Here is a 19919-nt window from a genome sequence, read left to right as displayed (position 1 = left end):
CTGAGCTGAATTTGCTTAATATGCCATGGAGTCACTGTTGGTCTGAATTCTCTTGTTTTCACTTGCAGCTCTGCTTCACTATAATTTAAATGTTTTCATATATTCTCCTCCCTAATATTCTACATTGATATAAATATTTTAAGAAAGGCAAAATACAGACATTTCTTCCAGACTTTTTCTGAATTAGGGTACTTCCATCCCTCCTGTCCATCACTATAGTCTCTGCAGAGCTCACATTAATTAGGATATTAATCCCTAGACTGATTCTTTGTGGCAGAAGGTATCAGGACGGTCCCACTAATCACTGGGATGATCAGAGAACTTTTGAGTAAAGGATGCCCTTTATATACCACCTTCCTTTTCTTAATACAAACAATTGTAATGCAGAGTGATTGCAGTTTGTGCTGCCTACGTAAATTAGCCATAGCCAGGGTGCATCTAATAAACGTGGTCCTTCTGGGGACATTTATTCCTTGTCAGCCTCTTCAAAGTCCCGAATCATAACTTAGGACCAATTCTTCTCCTAGGACCAGCACTTCTTAAGGAGTATGTAGCCATCTGCCCTGTTACATTCCTCTGTGTATGCTCTAGAACAGAAGTACTAATTCCTTGTATATGCTTCTAGGGGACAAATGAAGCTGTCTGAGATCTAGATACTTAACAGCTTCCTTGAATTTAGGACAGGTGAACATGCAATGAAGTGTCTGGGCCACAGACACATAAACAGCTTGTGTTGGAACCATACACTCAACCTCGAGCTTCCAATTTGTAGACAAAACCCTTCACCTTTTGATTACCCATCCTGATTCAAATTTTTCTTTCATTCTTAGTCTTGCGATATAGAATGTAGCATAAAAGAAACCAACTTTTGCACTTCAAAATTTTTTTCAACAAATTTATGTGTTTGTCTTGATCCAAGAAGAAAGGAAAAACCTCTTAAAACCTTGTGGATACATAACGAGTTTTGATTCACTTATCTATAACTATTCTGCTTTTTTTTCCTGACTTCTGTGATAATTTCAACCTGGAAAATGAATCTTTACATTTAAAAAATATTGAAATACAATATTCTATGCATTTAATGTTTAAAATTTATTTGGAGCAAGGTTTTTTTAAGTCTCCATGTAAAGTTTTAGTTTAAAAGAAAATGGGGGGTTTTAACAGGAATATGTTCCCTTGGAAAATTCCAGGTCAGCCCATCTTAAATATTTTCTTAATTAATATGTGACATTGGCATTCCTTCTACGGCCTTGGAAGCTCTCTAGCTCCATGAAATATTTTACCTATGAAGGCCTGGTACCTCTTTTCATGTAAACCCATTTGCATGTGAATGCTCTTTGGAGTGAAAAATGCTGCTGAGTTGCAGTTTTGTTCCCTTGGAAAATTCCAGGTCAGCCCATCTTAAATATTTTCTTAATTAATATGTGACATTGGCATTCCTTCTACGGCCTTGGAAGCTCTCTAGCTCCATGAAATATTTTACCTATGAAGGCCTGGTACCTCTTTTCATGTAAACCCATTTGCATGTGAATGCTCTTTGGAGTGAAAAATGCTGTGGAGTTGCAGTTTGGGGTTTTTTAAAATTATTTCTTTCTACAGTATCATTTACTGTTACAGATCTATATGAACAATAATAAGTTTAATTTGTTACTATGTCCATTTCATAAAAAATTGTAGCTACTTTCTAGCAGTAGTGAAAAGGTTAACCTTCTAGTAAATTAGATGGATAACAAGGGAAGCCGATTAGCAAAAAGAGGAGCTCAGTCACTGACCTTACAATGCTTCTTTATCTTTTACATTCATCTCTCAGGCTCGGTCCAACACTGCAACATAAAGCCAAAGCTACGGTACAAGTATTGTATTCCCAGAGGAACAGCGTATTACTTGTATATGCTTGGTTGCTTTTTTGCTGTGAGCTTCTAAATCATATAAGAACAAGTTTATTCATACATTTACCCCTTATTTAACATGCTTATTGAATGGGCAGGAATCTTCTTAAAGGATAAGAAGTATTAAGATGTAGCTGACACAGAAAACAGATGAAAATCTTAGTGTTATCATTTTCTAAAGAAATGGTCAAACATATGGAATGACAACAGAAAACAAGTGCAAAACGTACATTTTTGTAGCTCTCAGAGTTGACACAGCATCATACAAAAAAAAAAAAAAAGAAATGTAATATTCTTAAATCATCTGGTTTATACTAATATGGCTCAGAAAGAAGACCTAATACTGTATAAGTGGGATACTCAACTTGTTAAGAGAAAGTCATGTCCTGATGAGATATTTGTCCTTGTTCTTCTCTTATCACCCTCATTTCTTCATATCTTTTTGAATGTATTGTCTTGAGACATGTCAGTAAAGCCAGCTGGATTTTGAATCTGCCACTTTGGGATGGAAAACTAGTTTTTCAGTGACAAAGGTATTTCACCCATCAGTTTGTTATACCTTTTTTTCCCCAGAAAACAAACAGTTTGCTTCGGTAGACAGAGTAAAAGAACTGTTGACACTTGCTCTCTGCACTATGCAGCTATAACCTGCACTTGTTTCCCTCTTCTCAAAACGTGTTGTATAAAATTGTTGTACTTATGATCTGATCCTCTCATCAGCTCTGTTTATTGTGTCATTTACATTTTACTAACTGGTAGTTAGCTCAGTGGGAAGCTAACAAGCCATCACTGTCATAAACTGAATGTTGTTTGCATTCAGGCTCAACAGTTGTTGGTATCCTGCACAATTATTATTCTTTACTTAGGAGAAAACTGAAATCAAAAAGAGCAGGAAAGCAGGAATATAAGAGCATGTTGTTGGGAAAACTTGAGGTCAGCTTCTATTTTATAGTCTGTCTTCATAGTAGACAGCCCTTTTTTTCTATGTAGATTTGTTCTTTAGAACATGAAAGGACCGTTAGTTTTTATGTGTAGGATCCTACGCCTGACTGGGGTCTCTGAGCAACGCTGTAATATTAATTAACAGTAATGTAAATCCTGATAAATACAGTGAGGCTTAGTCAGCAGGAATTGCATTTACCCAACATGCCAGGCCATTAATGAGCAGAATTTTCATAATAAAATAATCTCTGTTATATACCAAAGCAGGGCATAAGTATATGCCTATACTGAAGCCCTAAACTCTGAAATTGCATATGAAAATGAATGAAATAAAAATTCTTCTTGCTAGAATTACGGTGATTTTTCAGTTCCTCTGAAGTAGCTAACATGCTGGCTTCCTACCGTATCTGGGCAACACTGGCATGGGGTGATTTCAATTTAACAATATTTGCCAAATAGATGTTCGATCCAGATCTTGCACATGGTGTTCCCAGCGTGCATTTGACATAACCCATGAAGACCTGGGCTAGAAACCAATGCTATCTGTGTACAAAAATAAGCAGCAAGTTATTTTTTTAGACGATATCTCAATCAGCAGGGGACTTCGCTAACTTTTTTTTTCTCCACAATGTGCCCTCATTGCCTGTGTGTTTGAATAATCAGACATTTGAGTGATCCTTTCATCTCTTCCAGGGGGTTTGCAGGGACCCTCTGAACTAGGATGACAGGATTTGGAACCTGAGAGTTGGTGCTCTTTGTTTGTTGTGGCCTATCATCAGTCAAATCCAGTGTGTAGGTTAATAAGGCTTAAACTTTAAAGGAACGGTGAGCACCTGATTGACAAGCCTGTGAATAAAAGTGCAGTGGGAAGTTTTGTGTTTGTGAAGTTAGTATGCACGGAGACACAACTGAAGTTTAGAATGAATTGCAATCAGTTATATTAATGCAGGGAATCTCATTTGATGATTTAACATCACTTTCTGGACTTCAAATAAAATTTCAAAGCATTTCACAGATTTCAAATAAAATTGTAAAGCACTTCTGGTTTGGATGGTGGTTTGTCTTTGCTTAACATTAGAGCAATATATCTCTTTTTCTTGCTGGGTTTTGTTTTGAGATACAAGTGTGTAACAGAAATCCAAAAGCCACCAAGAACAACATAAAACAGTACTGAAAGTCCTACTATCCATCAGGATAAAAAAATAAAGTATCGTTTTATAGCTACTTAAAAGTTAAAGACGGTGTATAGTGCTTCAAGTTTTCCTAAACATGTACACTTTTTATTTTTAACAAGTAATAGGCAGTGAGTGCATACTGTGCTTGAGAAACCACATTTTCAAAGGATCCTCTGGGAGCATGATACCCAAATCACAGTAACTTTCAATAGAATCCATCTGCTTTTCATTTGCACTAGTGCTTTGAAAATCGCAGCCTCAGTTGTCTTTTCCTTTATGTATAATTCTAGAGTTGGTTGAAAATTTTTGGGCTAAGCTGACTTCCACCGGGAAATGCAGTTCCGTGAAAACCAAAACATTTGTCAGGAATCTGGCAATGCTGGCATATTTTTTTTTTTTTAAATAAGGAAGTCCTTTGGGTTTGATTTGATAATGTTAATAGAGTATCACAGGTATAAAATAAACTGTTTTACATAGAGATAAACATTAAATGTTCAATACTTAATATTTAACATTGCAGTAATTCAATATCATTGAGGTAACAATTTTGGTTGATTTTTTTCATAATTTCTGCTCTGCAAAGAACTTAATTTTTTTGTTTTGCATCAAAATTGTGAAAAAAACATGGAATAGCATGATTCCAGGATTTCCTCTTGAAAGGATATTCCTCCTGTAACTCAAAATAATTTCTATATCATTTGCACTGAGAAATCCAATGCTCCACACATTAGAGAATACAAAATGACTTTATAAGTAAGTAAAGGGGGACAACTGGGGATTTCCTACCAAAATGTTTGTCAGAAAGTGAATTTTTATATGTGCCGTTTTGACAACATTTTCAACCACGCAGGTTTCTCAGACTTGTAATGGCATTTATCGTCAGAACCAGAAGGAAAAAATCTACCCAGTCCATATGGAATACCAAGTTCCAGAGCCAAAAAATAAGAAATGGGTCTGATTTCAAAGCATTTCCTTGTCTTTACTCATTATAAGGTGTGTACATAACTGCAGGACAAACGGGGAGCTACTTCTGAACGTTTAACAAGAACAGTGTTTTCTCTACTCTTATTGAGCACCACTGAGCTCAAGGAAACCAATGGACAAACTGAGTTAGAAAACTAGAGCACTGCAGCTGTTGTGGATACTATCTTCTTGCATATGTTGTCTTCTGGGAGAGGGAAGCAGGGCAGAGGAGAACAGGACTTTTCTGCTCTTGTGTGATTGGAGAGTCCATTAAATTCAGTGTCTCTGTAAACTCACTGATTTCATCCTGTGTTGCAGAGATGCAATCTGAGCACTGACTTACTGAATTTTAGGTTTCTCTAACAGGCCGTTTTAATAATGATTTGGGTCAGGTTCTGTGTGCATATGTATCCATTTCTATCCAGAACACCTTTAACAGAAATAAAGCAACATTAATCTTGAATTTAAGACACCTGTGGCTTATTCTTAACAGAAGGCATGAAGACTGTCCAATCCAGAATATCACAGAATTGAGTTAATGCATTTTTCTGCAATGTAGGAGTAATGGATTCAAACTTCAGAAGAGGATGGAGTCAGGTCTTCCACTTCCTGAACAAGTAATCTAAGCAGTTTGCTGTTATGCAAAGGGTTAAGGAAACACTGATTAGATATATGATGGCATTGGACTCCACTAATATGGAAGTCCTCTGTCCTACTGTTTGGGATCAATCATTTGAACCAGAGATTGGTTGTGCTGTCACACACAAGTCAAGCGATCAGTTTTCCCATGGGGACTTCCCCGTGCAGGGCTTGTTAGTAGAGGAAGCCTGTTGTTTCGGTGAGGTAGAGATCAGCTACCTTACAAAGTTAAATTAATTAAGTTAAATTAATTTAAATATGAAATACAAAGTTAAATTAATTAAGCTCCTTGTATTTGTCTAAAGCTACAAAGCTATGTTCACGCTCCTCTTCAGAATCACAAAAATGTTATGCAAAACCTGGGCTGCCACCTTGTCTTTTAGCTACCTTTTTAAGAGAATGAGAAATGCTTGATTACACACCTCTGAGCAGAAGGGGATTCCATATTTTCTTTCTGAGTGAACACAGGCACATAATTTTCAGCCCGATTCAGCAACTTCATCGATAGTGACAGAAGCTCAGACGTGACCCTGCTTCTAGAGTTTAATCTAATACTGCCTCCAGCTCTGTTCTGCATGTAGGATATTAGATGATTTTTCATGGGTGCCTTATTCTCTCCATTGCATATAATGTTTTGCCTTAGACAGCCTAATCTAAGCAGTCTGAATCACCCTGCTAGCAAGTTGTCGAGTGTCAGGTGCTTACTACTGAAGATGGCACAGAATTATTCAACAGCCCTCATACTGGCCAAAATCTGCTTCTTGTCACCTGCCACATGAACATTTGAGTTGTACGTGATCCACGTGCAAAACATGTGATTTGACATCCACAGTTTCTTCTTCCAGTGCTGCTTCCCCCCACCCCCTTATGTTTTAGAACAAACCACCCAAGATAACAGTGGGTTTTGGTAGAAAAAGATGCAAAAAAAATTCTGCTTTTTCTTATTTGGGAAATGAGATCACATCATTACCCTTATTTCTTCCTTTAACATCTATAAATGAAAAGAAGACTCTCAGGGCTGTGGTATGCTTAAAATTGATTATGTTGAATCCACAGGGTTAGTCTGGGGCATTCCTCTCACCCTAAATTGGCACGGGCTAGGTTATCTGCCCAAATGCTGGCACTTGTGCTCGAGAGTCAGCGCCTTTGATTCATGAAGCTTTGGCTTTGATACAAGCATCCCTGTTACCTCTTGCACTGGGGATCTGGCACAACCCCTGTTGGTACTTCCATGAGGACATACAATGTTCCAAGCCTCCCCCACTGCGTAGACAATTCCTTAGTGGGGCAGGCTTTCCAAACACATTGTTTCAAAGAAATGAATCACTCATTCGTGAAAAATGAAAAAAAAAGAGCACAAATACCATCAAAGTAAATTCAGGGGTTTGCCGCCCACATCACTGACATCATGCTGCCAGCCAGAGAGCACTGAATAGGACTCCTTACAGAGTCCATCAATGCCACTCTTTAAATGGCAATTGCCTGAAGGGGCTGCTGGTTTGTGATATGAGGTACTTCTTCCTTAGCAGGAGAAAGGCAGCAGAGGCTGGGATTTCAGCGCAAGTCCCCTCAAATGGCAACAAAACACACGGTTGCTTGGCTTGCCAGGATGCCTCTTTTTCAAAGGACTCTGCTCTGGTTTTGGAAGGCAATTAATTTATACCAGGATGAAATTTTCTTTTAAAGGAAAAGACCTGTCTGATCATCAGAAAGAACTTCCTTTATTAAACTGGAGATTAGTTGGATAAGAGAAGCAATGAGGGTTTCTTATCATTTATGGACCAATTAAAACAGACCCAAGTGAGGTCTGCCCAAGCTAATCCCAGAGCTGGTGTGCTGGGGCGTGTGATACATGGATGCACTGAGCTGCCTGGACCCGAGCCAGTTCACATCTGATGCACTGTTCCCACATCAGACAGTGCTGTGCCCAAGCTAATAAGCCCTGCCGAGAAAATGCAGTGACAGGTCACTGTAGCACAGTGCTGTGTTACATATACAGTCTGGACTTAACAGCCTGAGTTTCCACTAGCTGTGGGATTTCTACCACAGGTCCATTTTATGGCATAGACAAATTTTCAGTAATTCTGTACGTTGAGATCTTTCACATTTCTGCATATGTTTTTACACACTCTTCTGTCCCATAACATCGCCTTTCCGCTGCTTTTCCTGTGATATTCTGTCTTGTTTGCTTCTCAGACAAATGACTCAAGTTTGCCTGTGGTGGTCGTTGTTTCTGGAACATGCCTTCTGCATTTGTTTATAGGGAGCTGCTTCTCCACACACCAGGTCTGCCGTGATGCTTGTGAAACTTCAACCAGTTAAGGTAACCTGGTAAGCAAACCAAGACAGTTGTGTTATAATAAAAGAACAAAAAGTGAAGCAGCAAAGGTTAAGAATTGGTAGCCTTTACATTAAGTATGGTGTCACCTTAGCTTCAGTTCCTACTTGCCTCTGATTACATCTGCACATTAGCTGCTCTGCATTTTCAAAGCAAGCAACACTTACCCTGATGTACAATGTACAGAACAAGGGGACACTGACCTGCCTGGGGATTTTGGGCACTACAGCAATGCAAATAATTAAAAAATAGAAATTGAGACTGTCAGGAATGTTCTTTTGCTGACCCGCAGTGGATGGATAAAATGATCAATGATGTCTTTCCCTTCGGTAATGTATGCCAGATAGTCCAAATTTATAATCAGCATAGGAAAACGGCCGCATATCATAACCATATGGCACTGAGAATACACATTATTGTACAGTAGCACTGCACTAATTTAAGGTCTGTCACCACTTCCATTATGGGCCTGTGTTTCCAGCAATAAGAAACTCTCACACAAGCACTTATCCCAAGCTGAATATGATCTCTGCCAGTACAGGTCTTAGATCTACAGATGCTTTAAACAATATTTTATTTAAATAGCTTGGGTATTTTGTCATTACGTAAGTTAAAGAAAGGTTTCAGTTTTCCCCTTCATTGTTCAAAATTCATTTTATTTAACACAATAAAACTCCATGGTTTTGAAAATGGTTAGGCATATTCCATCTGCTATGGGCCACTTTTCTGATTGAAAGCAGTCATTAAGCATCTGGTGAACTTAAAAGCTACTGTATAACTATGTATATATAGTTATATTTACATTGAAAAACATCATTTTGCATTACATACCAAAAATATGCAATACATACCATATCTATTTCTATAGGAACACAAAGATTTCGTGAACTTATTCTACATAAGGCTGATCAGACCACATGATCCTGTCATATGAAAGAAAATACTGTTCATTCTCCACCAGGATCAATGCCTGTGTCCTTTTTGCATGTCTTAACTCCCCAGTCAGCAGAACTGGTATGTTTCCACCAAACTGGAAGCAGCTTTCTGGCACTGTAAATATGGGGAAAAAATCTGCAGTGAGTCCACAAAGGTCCTACAAAATGTCATAGACAGTATGCAAAATGCAAAGGTGGCATCTCCTGTGGAAAAGGGCTTCTGTGATTTCCATTTTGGATAGTATCTCCATTGCTGCCATGGCTGGGTAAGCATATCTCACCCTCTGCAATCCTACAGGTTCGGTGCTGATGTGAGAGTAGCCGTCACTCAGAAAGGTTATGCCAAGGATAAATTAGCCCCAATTAATAATGAGTCAATGGACATTTTTTTTCTGAAAGTTCAGGGGACCAAATCCTCTTTTGATTCCCAGCAGCACAGAGGCTGCTACAGCTGAACCCAGGGGAGCTGCACAGGCTCCTCCCTGGGAAGCATTAGGCCCCTCAGCAGGAAGAAGGTGTTCAGCCCTAAGCCCATCTCATGCAAAGGGGCTACTGTTGCCCTCATGGGAGAGGACTATCTCATTTTTCTGTCCCAGACCCGTCTGAGCAGTGGTCAAGGCAGTGTATAGAAAAGAATAAGAGGAGGGCAGGTCTATCTGACCACCCCCTTCACTATTCTCCCAGCCTCCAGCTACTTTCAGCCCAGTGATTTCCTGAGCTAGATGTTGTTTCTATGTACTCATTAATTCTCAATGGATTTCAGTTCCATGAACTTGCAGTGTCTCTCCTTTAATCCATGCAAGATTTGTTGTGGAATACTTCATGTTTTTCTTAGTAGTTAGTATAAGTGGGTGCTGGCCCGTGACTTCAATGTGCCTCGGCAATGCAAACAACAACAATGATGGCATTACTTAGCAATAATTTTCCATGTCCCTGAGATGATTTGTTCTGATGGTCAGGGTCATTTTCCTCCCAGTCAAAATTTTATCCCCATGAGGCAGCTGCCTGATTCTTAGTGACCTTTTTTTCCACAAAAAAAAAAATCACATCAAATTGGAGTATCTTTCTCATCAGAGAACACAGGGCAATTGTCCATATGACCCCAAGCCTATGCAGAGATACTCATGGGCTATATCCACATGAGCCAGTAAAGTAGATCAATAGGAGCGAATCTGTAGGAGAGAAACATTTGGTGCTGAGGCCCTACATCCTGACTCTGCAGCACTTGGGAGAGGGAGGGAGGGAGGGATCCTGTGTCCTGACTGCCCCTTGGAGCTGCAATGCACTAGGTGAGCTGCTGGAGCACGTCTGCCCATTTACTGTCATCCAGCACCTGCTCTCCAAGACTACTCCGAAATGCAGAGCAAGGCACAGAAAGTGGGGGCAATCCAGATATTTGGTTCAAAGGCTCACTCCTGGCCCTAAATAAAGCAGTACTGCAGACACATCCACACAGACCACACACACCACAGAGCAGCATGACTGAGGGAGTCTAACCAGGTAGATAAGGCACCCACGCTGCTTTACCTGAGCTAAATCACTGGGATCCAGCCCTCTACCTCCGCACAACACTGCTCTCCACTGCGCAGATATACACGATGTGACAGCAGCTCTGCTCTCTTTCTCTTCTGCTGTTAAAGAAGGTGATTGCACCACCTCAGCTGGCAAAAACTGTCAGAGTTTCATCAAAGTCAACAGTGCCTACCTGGGGCTGAATATATGGTCTTTTATTCAACAAAAGGAAAAAGCTGAAATTAGTAAAATTATGTGAAATGCTACAAGAAGAAAGATTTCTTCAAGGAAATACATCACAGGATGGTTGATAGGGTTTTTCTGTTTTGTGTTGTTGACTATCCTGATGAAACAGAACAGTTAAGGAAGCAAGAGAGTTTAATATAACCAGCAATGAAGAAATTTAGAACAAAGTTTTCGCCTAAAGACCCAGTCCTACATCACCACAACCACAGGATTTCAGTATATCAGGAACTAAATTCTACACTTCATTTTACCTCTGCTGAACACTTCCCCGCAGTGCACTTGTGATGGTTTAATCTCTCCTTCTGTTTCGCTTTAAAAAAGTGAATCAAACAGCATAAGTTATCAAAGATGCAAACCTGACCCCCTGTGACTATATTACAATGTAGCACCACCTTCTGGCTATTGGGAAACTCTTAGTGGCTACTTTACCTTTTTGTTTTTAATGGGCATCTGTTTCTTAATTCCTTTATTGCAATTTAAAATGAAAATATGGTGATTAGTTTTCATGGCTGCAGCTATTATAGCTATAGATGTTTTTAATAACAGCTGCTGGTTTTCAAATAGAAGAGAGATTTCTAACATGGAGCAGTTGGAATTGTGCATCTCAGCCTTTATTGAAGGAGCAATGTGCATGTTCATTTTTTATGATCCGTAATCACATGCTGGTCCTGGGAAACATGCCACAAGGGCCCACATATGTAAGTAGTGGCAGCTGAAAGTGCATAATTCATGAGAGAAACATCAGGATCAGAGGAAATGGCATAAATAGCTGATTGACTTGACACATCTTATATTTTTTCCAGGATTTATTTCCTTTTAAAGATGTGAGTTGCTTTTTAAAAAAGAAATGTGTAGACTGCCAAGTCATAAGGTTCTCTAGGTCGCTTACTTGTTTCTCTGAAAGCAAAGGCATTCTTGTGTTTTCATTCTGATTTAATTAGAATGGCTTTTTTACAGTATGTGGTCTTTGTTCTTCCAGGTCTCTACTCCTCCACAGTTTTATTCAACTCTATTGTAGGTCCACTTTGAAACAGAAAGGGCAGTCGAAACAACTTCATCTCAGAAGGAAATCCTATAAATACTGTAATTGCTCTGGAGTTTAATCTGGTTTCTTAACCTTTGATTCAGTTTGGATAGGTCTTAGGGCACAAAAGGAACAAATCGGCTATTTCAGCTAAAGGCTTCATTTGGCACAAATCTGGACAAGGCTTAATGATAAAAGAAATGTTTAAAATGGAGAGACATTAGATGCTGCCCAAATTTCATCTGGAAGAAAGAAAAAAAAACCCACAATTATAAAGGCAAATTTAGTCACATCCAAGCTCTAAGTACATTTTGTAGAAATATCACAAACAACAATGTTCTCAGGGTATTTCTACTGGAAATAATGTGAGAAAGAACATTCTCACATTACTTCCAGTCAAAATGCCATAAAAATGCACAGCTGATGGCAAGCATTCTCATAGCATGCTAACAGGAAAGACCTCAAGAAAACATTTTCTCATGACATTTCCTCTGGAAGAGGGTGGAGCTGGAGAGCACTGCCCTCCTCCACTCCCACCAGCATGGGAATGTCTCGGGGTGAGCTCTCCAGTGAGAGCTGCAGGGGAAGGATCGCGGAGGACATGGAGAGGCAGGGAATCTGGCGGGGGTCCCCCCGCGGTGAGGGCAGTTGCGGGGGAGGAAAGACCCCCCCATCCAAAAAAAAAAAAAGCTCTAGAAAGAAGGTCACAGATAATTCATAGCTCAGAGTAAATCAAGGATGAAACTATTTATACATCAGTATTTTCAATATAATGCTCCCCATTAAAGTGTGTGTATGAGATGGAAAGAAAGAGGGGGAAGGAAAGACACTTTGATTTGTATTATTTCAAAAATATTTTATGTGCAGACTCTCTGTGGGTTTTTTTTTCCTGAAAATTTTGGGTGTGGAATCAAGTCCTCTGCACAAAATCACACTGACACACTGAAAGAAATGAAGTCTCAGCTTACTCAGAGAAGAGAAAGAGCTATGGTTCCTTCTAAGGCAGTGGGATAAAGTCATAGGACACCCAAACTAATTTGCCTACTCTGATTTGCACTTCTTACATCACTCTGGGCAGAGCACTAAATCCTTTCAGGAGTCCTTTAGTTCTCTGGGGTTTTACAAAGTCAGTGATCCTCATTTCCAATGCCTCTGAGAGGTATTTCTGTTAGCAGCACGGGCAGCAATAATCTCAGCTTCTTTCTCCCATCCAACTACTGCACTTCAGCAGCCAGATGGAAGCAACGACCCCAAGAAAGGACAGGACAGCTTGGTCTTTTTGAACTCTTCAGTCCATCTTCTGAGATTCACCTGTTGGATATATAAGAACAGAAAAGGTTGCTTCCCCTGAAGGGCAGTGGATGGGGGAACCCTATGTGAATAAATACAAGAAGAATAATGTCATCAGCTGAAAATCAGGATCCCCCCTTTCTTCATAGCCACAAGCATATGTGTCCTTCCTAGGGCGAATTGCTTGTTATTCTATTTCTACATACCTTACTGAGAGGATAAGTTGATCATTATACCTGGTGGATCGAATAAAATGTCAGATGAATTTAAACCTTTCTGAATAATTTTCACAAAGATCACATTTTTTACCAGGATTAAGTGCAACTGTGGAACAGCTAAAATACTTCCTACATAGTTTCTAATGCTACAAAGTGCTTTCAGCTATCCAACTATCAATCAAACTGTTTTCAGTTTATAGCTTCTCTCAGCCTCCAAAATCTGTGATCTGATTGGCATGGCTATTCCTCCTGGATTTCGCACTCCATTATCTCTCCTACAGCAAGACAATTTTTTTTTTTGTTTCTGCTTTCATTCCTCCTAACCTGCAGATTTTTCCTACGTTTAGTACTAAGCTGACTTTTTTATAGACCACACAAGAGAAAATAAAAATGAGACACTGCCCTGTGAATTTTCTCTAGCTATGTCTTACGTCATGTGTCCACAGTCAGTGCATCAAAGGTTCTTTTTTTAAGTCAAGCTTTTCCATAGTTTCCATAGTTTCCATAGTTTCCCTAAATTGTTTTTCTTCTTTCTTGTTTCACTTTTCTTAAACCACTGTCTGTGCAGCGAATAGAAAGCAGCATCTGTTGCCTGGATGTGGGGTGTGGAGGTGAAAATGCTCTGCCCTTAGCAAGTCCATGTTGCCCTTGAACAGAGGCAGAACAGACTGAGCTGGCTGAAGACTGACCCTTGTGATTGTCAGGCCTGGTCACTGAGGTAGTAGAGTGTGGGGTAGGGGGGACATCATAAACTTATTTACTTACCCTGCTAGATAATTTCTACATGTTTTAAACCAATAGGAAAATACCTTTCCAACTTACAATTCTCCTAATATAACAAGACGGTAGATACATCTACTCGAGTATCCTAACTCTGTCATTAGCCACTGATGCATTCTTCAGATGAAAGTAAGGAACTCCCATAGCTGACAGACACAGATGATCTGCTCTGAGTAAAATCTTATCCTAATGCCTAAGATTAAAGATTCATTGAAATAAAAGCAGGAAGAACAGGTACTCTATGAACTGGATGGGCCACTTTTCTATATGAAAAGATCTTTGAGATGGAAGATGAAATATTTATCCATGCTATATATATACTGACACACATACATATATCAACTGATACTTATACTGATATAATACTCTATGTTTATGGTTAATAAACCATTAATAACATAATAGTAATCTAAAATGTTGGTATATGATATATACCTATTGTATCAATTTTCAGATTTACATTATCTTAAAAGTCATTTGCTCAGGTTGCAGAAAAAAGAAAATTCAATGTAAAAATTTGCAGATGTGTTTAACAGGCAACACAGCAACTCTTTAAACTTGAAATAAGTGGCATTTAGAGTTATTATCAACACAGAATTTCTCCATGCTTAATGGATTCACCCATAGCCATGTAACTAGTAACCACCTCACTATTGGAAGTTACATTTCTTTGTTTTAATATTCCAGATGTTCAACTGCTAAAAGTTATTGGTCAGCCCAAGTTCTTTTAGAAATAATAGTATTTAACTTATTTGCTGCATAAACAAAATTCAGCTGAGAGTAGAAGTCCATCATGTTAATACTATGTATAGGATGAGGCAGTCCCTGTCTGTTCAAATTTACAGTCTAGACTGTAAATAGTGAGTGCCAAATGAAACTGCACTGTTCTAGTTCTACAGCTGGGGAAAAAAAATAGCAACACAGAACTGAGGTGTCTTACTAAATCTAATGGAGATTCAGAGATCTGGAGTTTGTCCTGTAGAGCAGTGGGCCAAGAGTAGTCTTCCCTCCCAGTAAGTGGTTTCTTTCAGTGTGTGTGACTTCATAAAAAAAAGTGTGTGGGAGTATACAAAGTATTCAATGACCTGAAGTGTTCTTTATCTGAAAGTATTTGAAGCCTCAGCAAAATTATATAAAAAAGCAAACAAGCAAACAAACAAACAAAACCCCCTTGCCTCAATTGTCTCTCTGATTTAGGTGCTATTTTCATACTCACATGTTCAAGTATGAACAAACTAATAGGAATCTTTCTCTCTTTGCACAAAGAGTATAGGAGCCAAACCTTTCCTAAGGTTTCCAAATTGTCTTTTGAAGTCTGAGTTTGTTTATTTGCTTGTTTATTTTAAGTAAATCTCCTTGCAATTCCATACTGTTTTTTCCTGCTACATGATGTGACAGATTTAAAAAAAAAAGAAAAGGAAGAAAGCTGTTCCTGACAGTTTTCCACCTTTGGTGCAATAGCAGCCGGTGTGTCAGTTATACACTGCTTGGGGCACAATCCTTCAGTTTATAATTAGAGCTCATTTTGTACGGAATGAAGCGGTGGTAGACAATAAAAGTAGATGTGTATACAGACATGGGTATATATCTCCTCTAGAGTGTTTCAACACAAAGTTCTCTGCCTTTGTAGTAAGGGAATAAACTCTATGGCTTTTCAAGAATCCTTTTTGACTTTAGGGGGGCTTTGATACAGTGCTATCTGCTGGACTTTTAGGGACGGGGTCCTAAAATCATCTGCAAGGTGTCTGAGAAACCCCCACATCATTTTAAAAGGCTGACATCACTCCCATTCAATTCACCCACATATCATTAAAGGCAAACCACTTCCAGAAATGCCATTACTAAAGTATGAATCCAGTAACACTTTATCAAATAATTCTTCAGTAACCCCTGCCCCAAATTTAAAGCCCCAGATGTAGCTTGATAGTGCCGATATTAAATATCTGGAAGTCTGCAGAAGTTCCTATTTGGCCTGATAGCATAAGGGTAGTTCATGGAAGAGTTCAGCCTTGTTCTGTAATGCTGCTTTAGGTGCTGTTCCACTGAATGGCTGGTAATTTGAAATCATTAAATGGTTGAGATAAAAAAAGAACATTTGTGAGTGCAGCATAATCATATTAATAAGAAATAGAAAGACATGAGGAAGCTGTTTGGAATTTAAACCAAAGCTCTTGAATGCTATTTCTGCAGTATCTGATGAGCTCTGATTAACAGTATAAAATTATCAAATGGAAAAAATCCAGCTGGAAATCATGACTGCGGACTTAGTGATGAATCTCTCAAGAATATGTTGTCTCCATCGTTCCAGGTATAGCAAAGCTGTGAACTGTGCAGCCAGTGATCTGTCTGTTGGGGAATTCATTACCCCTTGTTTAATTAACTAGATCATCTACCCACACTATTTAATATTTCAGTTGCTGCTCTTCATGTCTTTCTTTTGCAGTCACTGAAAAACTGTTTTGTACAACATCCTATGTTCCTTTCCTGTTGGACTCATTACTGTAGTGAGGATAATTCTTCATGAAATTTTTGACAAGTCTAAATTTTCATTCACCCATTACCTCATTGACAGCAGAGGGACAGTTCATGGGAACGTTTTCTCAGCAGTGTGCGGGAAGGGTCTGTATCCTGGCAGTGCAGATAGCTTGTCAGGATGCGGCTGCTCTGACATGATTAATACAAGCTCATGTTGCTGAGCAACCTTAATGAAGCTAAGGATAATCAACCCACCACTTGCACAGATCTCTGGACTTGTACTTCTCCATGTGTTTTCTGTCATCCAAATCCTACGCTGTATGAAGGTACCTGAATTAGCCCAGGAATGTGACATAAAGGAGCCAACAGAGAAAGTTGGAGAAACTGATTAAAGGATTTAAGATTTCAAAGGCCATGATCCATCTGGATTGGTTGTTGAAGAGGGTGAGGGTGTCCAGAGATGGCAAAAGAAGGATCCCCGACCCTCCTGACCCTTTAGTGAAAAGAAGGGATGAGAAGGCAAATGTTGTGTTCATTTGTTTATTTTTCTTTGTGTGATTTAGACAAGGGGAAGGGAATAGAGCTCTCTGGGTGGTCCTGAAGCTAGTTTCCTCATGAAACTGGGAGAAGGTTCCCCTTTTAAGCATAGTTGTGAATGGGGGTGGGAGGAAGGATTAGAGAATAAAGTTTTTGTGTCTTTGTCAAATAAACATTTTCCTCTACCTTTCTTCCTGGATGCGCCATGGTTCTGCTAAAATATCTTCAGATAATTCAGCAATTAGCTTGCTGGAAAAAGTTCCCCCTTCCATATTTGTCCAGGATCAGATACCTATCACTGAAAGACAGGAAGAGTTGTAACTGCTGACCTTTCATCATTTTGCCCAGGTATACTTGTGGTGAAATGACCTAATATTATCTCAATACTGCTAAAAATAGGGGTTTATTGACTAACAAAAAAAAAGATCTACAGGATTAATTTCCCCTTCCTGGGAATTTTTTTTCCATTCATGAAATGACTGCCTTATGCCTGTGTCTCGTTCACCAGAGAGGCAGCAGTGCCCCACCGTCCCATTCCTGCCCAGTATCCTTTACAGACTCACCTGAGCTCTCCTTTTTCATTGTTTCCCCCATTCCAGGGCTCTCAGGGAAATCAGGCACTTCTTGCAATGGAAGTGGGTCAGCATCTTCCCCTGGCAAGAGCACTGCTGGGGGTGTGGCAGTCCAGGGGGACAAGGCCAGCCTGGTGGACATGCTATGCACTGCTGCATGCAGAAGGGCTAGGATGAATGCCTACCTCTCACAGGTGAAGCCAGTAACTGCATGTGTTAGTGAGATCGGCAAGGACCAAATGGGGCATGTTCATCCCTGCGATTACTTAGTGAGTGCCCTGTAGTATATAAATGCTGCAAGAGCCCAGCTCAGACCTGGCAGATTTTCAAGGGCAAAGATATTCCCCATTAAACCTGTGGGAAAATAGCCATGTGAATTAATGCTTTGATTCCCAGGGGTTCTCACTGTAAATATTCAAGCTCTTTGAGGAGGAGGTTTTGGTCCAAATGTGGATGTGTGATAGATATAGCGGCATGTTTCCTTAGGAAACTGAGTGCTGCCATCCCAAGAAGACAGCCAAGTGGCCCCACATATTCCCCTTCTTCTTGGGCTTGGGCTTCTTATGCTAAACACTGGGAAAACAAAACATTCTGCATAACTTCAGCTCTCAAAGGTTTTGGTATGGGAAACCATGATACCCCATGCATTCTTTTTTGTATATGTGCATGTTATGCATCCTGGAACTCAGTGTTCATATTGTGACACGGGACTTTTTGTAGTGAAACGTGTTTGTTGAGATTTAAACCTTGAAATTTGATGTCTCAGATCTTTTTCTGGGGTGTCCTTCAAAAAGAGTTTGGAATTACACAGACGTCAGAACACCCATCGCGTGCCATGGTGACAGTAGTCTGAGGCACATTAGGATACATTCATCATTTATTTAATCCCATGTAAATCCATTGACTTTAGTAAAATATCACCAGTTTACAGGAGGAACAATTTTGACCAGCTGTGTTAAAAGGATTGCAAAATGGCAAGTAAGAGCCATGTGCTCATGAAGAGCCATTGTGCTTGCAGTTGTATAAACATGTGATGTCTATAAATCACTGTATGCTATACAGCAAAAATCTTGAGCATATAGATCATTATGACACTCTGTGAAACAGCATAACCACTGTTGTTGTCTTGGTAGATGAGTCAATGTTGAGTTGTTCATTCCCTCCTGCTGCTGGATAAAATCTTTTCCCAGGAATATAAATATCACATGGCTACGTGTGAAGATTATGAAATGCAAAAATTTGTGAGTGACTCTATTTAACATGAAAGAAAGATTTTGAAATGCATCTGTAGACCATAAAGGACTTTATCACTAGTTTTTAATGAAATCAAGCAAGTTGTTTCATTGGAAAATAAAGGTAAATCTTTCATATTTCCTCCTCTCTGGGTAACAGAAACCAAACGTCTTGTTCAAGGTTAAGGAGTATGCCAACAGCAGAGCTGAGAAGGGAGTGCAGGTATCACAGTTCCCAGTCACGTTGGTAATCAACAGAGACGGCAGCCTGTTGCACAGTGTTGCATAAAAACTGAGAACACATTTGTGAGTTCTAATTGCAACTCAGATGAGTCATGGACACTTGGTCCTCACTTCCTAATTCTGGAAGCAAAAATAAACACTTATTTGAGGCCATTCTTTAAAAGTAGCCTCAAACATAGTAACCATAACTAATTGTAAAATGACTCTTTTATTTATTGACAGTTTGCGTAGTTCAGAGAAGAATTACTGATATCACAGCCCTTTTAACCAGAAACAAGCATGCTCAAGCAAGACAGCTGTTTTCAGAGTGTCAGCTGGGAAAAATGCCCCAACCACTCTTATTTGATGAACAAACATACTTTCTTGATTGTCTACACTCATACCCATCTGTCAGGATGGCATGAAGCCCAGGCAGAAGCTGGCCAAAACTTTTGCCTTGGGCATTGACATTGAGCAACAATAGGTTTAGATGGGCAGTATGTGTAACACTGCATATAAAATGTCTTAAGCTTCTCTTTTGTGCCAAGCATGGCACAGAAGCTTGGAAACAAATGTCTCCTCATATATCGTGACATTACTGAGTCCCCAAAAGCAAATAGTACCTAAAAAATCCATGTTCTGGGGTCACCACTACATCACATACAAGTTGGTATCGGGCTCAAAGTGATTACCTGGTTAGAGAAGAATATTGTGGCTGATGCACACTGTGTGACAAGATGGTCATAGCCACTACTTGCGAGGAAAAATGCTAACTACACAGCAGGGAAATCTACTTTAGAAGCACTGAGCCAGCTGCTATCTCAGGCAAATGGTCTTCATTTCCTGGAAAATGTGCAGTCTATGAAAGGATCAGAACCTGGTTAGTCAGCAGCTGAAGGGATGTGAAAATACAGAAAGACAGTAACATGT

The sequence above is a fragment of the Aptenodytes forsteri genome, unplaced genomic scaffold (assembly GCF_000699145.1).
Source record: "Aptenodytes forsteri isolate BGI_AS27 unplaced genomic scaffold, ASM69914v1 Scaffold94, whole genome shotgun sequence".
NCBI classification, from domain to species: domain Eukaryota; kingdom Metazoa; phylum Chordata; class Aves; order Sphenisciformes; family Spheniscidae; genus Aptenodytes; species Aptenodytes forsteri.
The sequence above is the reverse complement of the archived record's forward strand: the minus strand, read 5'-3'. Positions refer to the sequence as shown.